This window comes from Saccostrea cucullata, unplaced genomic scaffold (genome assembly GCF_032062105.1).
Source record: "Saccostrea cucullata isolate Sc308-1 unplaced genomic scaffold, CSIRO_AGI_Scuc_v1 ctg10631, whole genome shotgun sequence".
Taxonomy (NCBI): domain Eukaryota; kingdom Metazoa; phylum Mollusca; class Bivalvia; order Ostreida; family Ostreidae; genus Saccostrea; species Saccostrea cuccullata.
The window spans coordinates 16,420-22,820 of NW_026924181.1; the positions used below are offsets into that span (position 1 = coordinate 16,420).

Here is a 6,401-nt window from a genome sequence, read left to right on the forward strand (position 1 = left end):
GGGAAAATATTTGTTTGACAGTGTTTTTAAAACTGTTTTTCCTCCCAGACTTATGGAAATTATTATTTTAATATGTAGCTTTTTATACTAGACAATCACCGTCTACATTTTATTTAAACAAGATCTGGCGCGCCCCTGACGTTTTTTCATTCCTTTAGTTTTGCATTTGTTTATTGTCAGGACAATTGAATTAAATGATTTTGTTAAGATTATATGTAAACGTTATACAGTCTGTAAAAAAAACCATCGGACATTTTGACCGATAAAATTAAGATTTTACCGGTCCCATTCAAAGTTTACCGGGGATCCCCAGTGGACCGGTGCGTTTCGGGAACTCTGTTTATGTCTCAAATTAAAGTACAAGCTATTGTTTTAATTTAATAAATGGAATCAGCTGATTGATCAAACAAAGTTTTGCCATTTGTCAGGGGAAAAAAATCCACCCAGGGATAATTCGAATGGGTCGGTCGGGTTACAGGAAACAAACATAATTTTTTTTAGGCCCAATCTTCACCTGACTTGCACATTCATATGGATTGGTTCTATGCTGATAATCCCTTTCAACAATCTTCATCACAACATCTGAAAGTCACCTTTCTTCAAAATTAAATCTGCCGCTCACCTCAAATGTATCTAGACTCCCTGTACAAATGCATGGAAAATAAAATTTTGAATAAAAAATCATGTAGTGAGTATCCAGCAATGGTGAAAAAAAATTATCTCTAGAATTTTACATTTATATTGAATGAAAAATGCATTGTTCCCTCTACTTAAAAAAACTCAAAAGACATTACCTAAAACGGAAATAAGGTACAACTGTGACTGGTGTCTCAGGCACAACCAATAAACACACGACCTTTCCATCCTTAGCAGCATGCATTAGCTCCACATTCCTTTTTTCTACAAAAAATATACAATGAAAATTTAAAAAAATGAGAGCGAAGAGTGTTACATGTACTTGGGGGAACAGAGGAAGGAATTTTGAAGTCAGATTAACTATATTTCTGCCAGTGTTGGGACGGATAAATTTCCATAATAAAATGAAACGAATTATTCGCAACAAATAAGACATATGTATTACCTTGCAGTCACCATTGCACATAATCATTATGTATAAACATTTCTTGATTACACGTTGAAGTCCAATCCTCACCTGATTTGCACATTCATATGGATTGGTTTTATGCTGATAATCCCTTTCAACAATCTTCATCACAACATCTGAAAGTCACCCTTCTTCAAAATTAAATCTGCCGCTCACCTCAAATGTATATAGATTCCCTGTACAAATGCATGGAAAATAAAATTTTGAATAAAAAATTAATTATCTCTTCACCATACCCGGCCTCTTTAAAAAATGTGAGAAAATAATTTTAATACTTTTCTTTAGAAAAAAATCATGTAGCGAGTATCCAGCAATGGTGAAAAAAAAATTATCTCTAGAATTTTACATTTATATTGAATGAAAAATGAATTGTTCCCTCTACTTAAAAAACTCAAAAGACATTACCTAAAATGGAAATAAGGTGCAACTGTGACTGGTGTCTCAGGCACAACCAATAAACACAAGACCTTTCCATCCTTAGCAGCATGCATTAGCTCCACATTCCTTTTTTCTACAAAAAATATACAATGAAATTTTTTTAAAAATGAGAGCGAAGAGAGTTACATGTACTTGGGGGAACAGAGGAAGGAATTTTGAAGTCAGATTAATTATATTTCTGCCAGTGTTGGGACGGATAAATTTGAGTGTGACTAAAATGGGTAGCGAAACCCGGGCCGGGCCGGGAATTTCAAAACTGAGAGCCGGGTTTTTGATAATTACGAGATAAATACTCATTCTTTCTTCATGAAATTTACAGACATAGTTTATAAGTATAGGTTTTGCCTTTGCTGAGAATTTTAAGTCAAAATGTTCTGTTTTTCGATGATTATCGCCGATTGTCCTTTTCCAGGTGACTAAAATGGGTAGCGAGCCCGGTTTACTCATTTTGGCGATTTTAAGCTTAATGCATCGAAAGTGTTTGTGATATTTGCATTTAATGGTTGTTTATTAACTTCAAATCGTTAAATTGTTCAGTCATTATGAAATTAAATGTCAATTATAAGGGTTTTTGTCATTTTTCATAGACCCGGGACAGGTCAAAACCAGACGCGTTTGCCCGGGACAAATTATATAATTCCGGATTGCCAGAGAAATAATTTAGAATTTTTTCAGTCCCTGACCGAGATACATCTAAGAAATAAATTGGAAAAAATTAATATAAATATGCAAATCAAAAAAGAGTCATGTATATTTCAATTATATGCCATTATCTTATAAGTATTTCGGAAATAAAGGTTTTTCCCGGGTGAACGTATCCGGTTTTGACCAATCCCGGGTACACAAAAAATGCGTGTATTTTCAATAATCGTGATTTATTATTGCAACGGTTAAATGTTTTAAGTAGTTTAAGTTCAATTCCAAAGACCCAAATGAAATAATTGTAAATATGCTGCCGAAATTAAGTTTAAATCGCCAAAATGAGTAATCCGGGCTCGCTACCCATTTTAGTCACTTGGAAAAGGACAATCGGTGATAATCATTAAAAAACACAACATTTTGACCTAAAACTTTCAGCGAAGGCCAATCCTAGAATAATAAACTATGTCCGTAAATTTCATGAAGAAAGAATGAGTATTTATTTCGTGATTATCAAAAACCCGGTTTTCATTATCGAAAATCCCGGCCCGGCCCGCGGGTTTCGCTACCCATTTTAGTCACACTCGATAAATTTCCATAATAAAATGAAACAAATTATTCGCGACAAATAAGACACATGTATTACCTTGCAGTCACCGTCGCACATAATGTATACATACAACTGACAACATCCCAAATCCCTTTCTTTGTTGTTTACTTGGCGGAATTTTCTTTGCCTTCTAGACTGGTTCCCTGTTCTGGTTCCCATACATTGCCGTGAATAAGTCCTACGTTTATTGGTTTTGTTTACAAGCTTCAATATCTATAAAATCTCCCGCACATTTACAGTCTGTATTGTAAACTACTAAAACATACTTTTCACACAATTTTCAGCCCAGTATTATGTTATCCTCTTCATTCAAATAATATGTAAACTCTTCTCGAATGTAAAACGAACGATCTACTCTGATAAGTAACCCAAATATGGCACTTTGTATTCGGTTGAATAGCCAATCATTTCAAGTCAAGTGGAGCGGGTCTGCATCGCTATTTTGACGAAGTTTGCAACCTGTGGTAATTTTTTGAAACCTCATCTAGATTTAAGGAGATTCTTGTCTTGACAACTGCTCGAACTCCCGGATTGGCATGCACTGCAAGTTTGTTTACGATTTCCAACCGTTTTCACTTTCAGCATAGATCTGATTGTGCATAAATGTAGTGAAACAAAACTTCGCTGTATATGTTATTTACTGCCAGAATGTTAGATAAGTATTTTGATAATTTGGGGATTAAATGTTTATGGGTTTCAGTTTTTTTCTGTAAAGGTGTATGTCTCTGGAATATTAATTTAAACAAGACAAAGAAAAACAATCCTGGAGTGGGACTAAAATGAGTAGTTAAAACCGAGCCGGGCCGGGAATTTGAAACTGAAACCGGGTTTTTGCTAATTACTGAGAATATACACAATCAGTTGTCATAAAACTTAGTTACAGATGTATTTATGCCTAGGTTGAGAGTTTCAACACCGAAATTGACAAATAAGTTTATTTTATTTATAACATTTTGTATTTTAATTGTGTCCATTTTGTTAAAATACAGGTTGAGTGAAATCAGTATGCAGATTGTGAAGGGAAAACATCAAGACGGGGCGAGGAAGATGACAAAACATGATTGAGGATCCCAAAGTTCTTTGGTACAAGCACATTTTTAAAAAATCAAATAATAAGTATCGTGAAATGTTACTTGAACAAACATTTACATTATTTAGTGCTTAACTTACTCGGGAGCCATTATATTGTCAAATGTATTCGTATAAAATGTTCAATTTCTTTTGTATAGGCTCAAGCTACTCAGCCTACCATGAGAAAATTAAAAGATCTGCCATGAAGAAGAGGCGGGTTCTCAAGTTTCATATTATAGATGGCAAGTATTGTTTAGATTTAATTTAAAAGTATTCTTGATAAAGAAAGGGTGTTTGGCTGTTCATAGCTATTAACTGTGATTGCATTGTGTATGAATTTTCAAAATCAATTCATTCTTTGGTGACCGTGTGCTTCAAAATCATAATTTTTAATAAAAATACTGACTATATATTTGTCCAGGTATATAAAATGTTAATCACTGTATGAATTCTATTTCAGCATGATTGTCATCTTCAATTTGAGGGACTCTCACCTAAAGTCCTTTTACTGTTTCATATCAGGAAAAAGTTCATGAGCAGAAACACGCTATTTGGGAAAAAGGTACATATATCCTAAACCATAACTTGAGTATGATTCTGTACACATGTACAGCTAAGCTAAATATGTAGCACTATTTTGTTCTTTTTGTAAACTGACTACTGAGTAGTCAGGAAAATCTATCATTTCTTTATGTATCAAGGATTTATTCTTTGATTGTGATAAGTACCCTTAAAAAGTACATAATTCTCTAATTTTAATTTTAGGGATTAGGCTTTTTAGCTCACCTGAGCTGAAAGCTCAAGTGAGCTTTTCTGATCACATTTTGTCCGGCGTCCGTCTGTCTGTCTGTCCGTCTGTCTGTAAACTTTTCACATTTTCGACTTCTTCTCAAGAACCGCTGGGCCAATTTCAACCAAACTTGCCACAAAGTATCCTTGGGTGAAGGGGAATCAGGTTTGTTCAAATGAAGGGCCACGCCCCCTTTCAAGGGGAGATAATTGGGAATTAAAGAAAATTTGGTGGCATATTTAAAAAATCTTCTTCTCAAGAACCACTGTGCCAGGAAAGATGAAACTTATGGGGAAACATCCTCAGGTAGTGTAGATTCAAGTTTGTTCAAATCATGACCCCCGGGGGTAGGGCGGGGCCAAAATGGCCGACCAAAGTTTTACATAGAAATATATAGGAACATTCTTTAAAAATCTTCTTCTCAAGAATGACAAAGCCATAATTCATCATATTTATATGGAAGCATGCTCAGGTAGTGTAGATTCAAGTTTGTTCAAATCATGACCCCCAGGTGTAGGGCAGGGCCAAAATGGCCGACCAAAGTTTTACATAGAAATACATAGGAAAATTCTTTAAAAATCTTCTTCTCAAGAATGACAAAGCCATAATTCATCATATTAATATGGAAGCATGCTCAGGTAGTGTAGATTCAAGTTTGTTCAAATCATGACCCCCGGGGGTAGGGCGGGGCCAAAATGGCCGACCAAAGTTTTACATAGAAATATATAGGAAAATTCTTTAAAAATCTTCTTCTCAAGAATGACAAAGCCATAATTCATCATATTTATATGGAAGCATGCTCAGGTAGTGTAGATTCAAGTTTGTTCAAATCATGACCCCCGGGGGTAGGGCGGGGCCAAAATGGCTGACCAAAGTTTAACATAGAAATATATTGGAAAATTCTTTAAAAATAATCTTCTCAAGAATGACAAAGCCATAATTCATCATATTTATATGGAAGCATTCTCAAGTAGTGTAGATTCAATTTTTTTCAAATCATGACCCCCAGGGGTAGGGCAGGGGGAAAATGGCCGACCAAAGTTTTTAAAGATATATATAGGAAAATTCTTTAACAATCATTTTCTAAAAAATAGCAAATCCATGATTGGTCATGGGACTACTTTTGGATTTAAACTTTACAATAAAAAGCCATTTTGTACTTTTTCCTACCCTTAGTGCTCAGGTGAGCGATGTGGCCCATTGGCCTCTTGTTGTGATAAGGGATACATAACCTAACCCCTTGATTCTTCATATAATATGTCAATAATAAGAGGTCCACTCATCTTATTAAATTAATACAATTTTTATTTTTAAGGTTAAAGGTCATGTATGAACTTTTTATTTATTAGTTAGGTTGTGCATTGTTTTTAGTTTTATTAATCATGGTATTGTGAATTCTGATAACAGATGCCTTTGAAAATATTCATACTTATGCATAGCACTGAAAATATACTTATAGATTTTTTTTTCTTTTAGGAAAAGCATTAGAAGAATTCCTGCATGGGAAGAAAAGTTTTGGACTCTGAAAAGGAAGATGTGACAAATACATTTTGACAGTTATTGATTTCCACTGAAACCAATATCCACAAGAAAGAGGAACATAGTAGTTTAATGTTGATTCACAACTTTAAATTCAAGAATGTACAGTTGGTTTTATTATAAAACATGTCACGTACGAAAAACATTTTCGTGAAATGTACTCTGTCTTCGATACTTATTTATGTGTTTGTGATTTGCAGGATAGGATG

General features: G+C 34.3%; 2 long non-coding RNA genes across 2 annotated transcripts; one reads left to right on the forward strand and one right to left on the reverse strand.

The window, feature by feature from the left end:
* Positions 1-543: 543 nt before the first annotated feature.
* Positions 544-1,352, reverse strand: LOC134265920 (uncharacterized). The gene is made up of 3 exons (XR_009991860.1): positions 1,154-1,352; positions 795-900; positions 544-642 (listed from the first exon to the last, which is right to left on the reverse strand). It is a non-coding gene; the product is annotated as an uncharacterized LOC134265920 (long non-coding RNA).
* Positions 1,353-3,096: 1,744 nt separating this feature from the next.
* LOC134265921 (uncharacterized) lies at positions 3,097-6,395 on the forward strand. The gene is made up of 4 exons (XR_009991861.1): positions 3,097-3,339; positions 3,782-3,875; positions 4,022-4,425; positions 6,130-6,395. It is a non-coding gene; the product is annotated as an uncharacterized LOC134265921 (long non-coding RNA).
* The last annotated feature ends 6 nt before the right edge of the window (positions 6,396-6,401 follow it).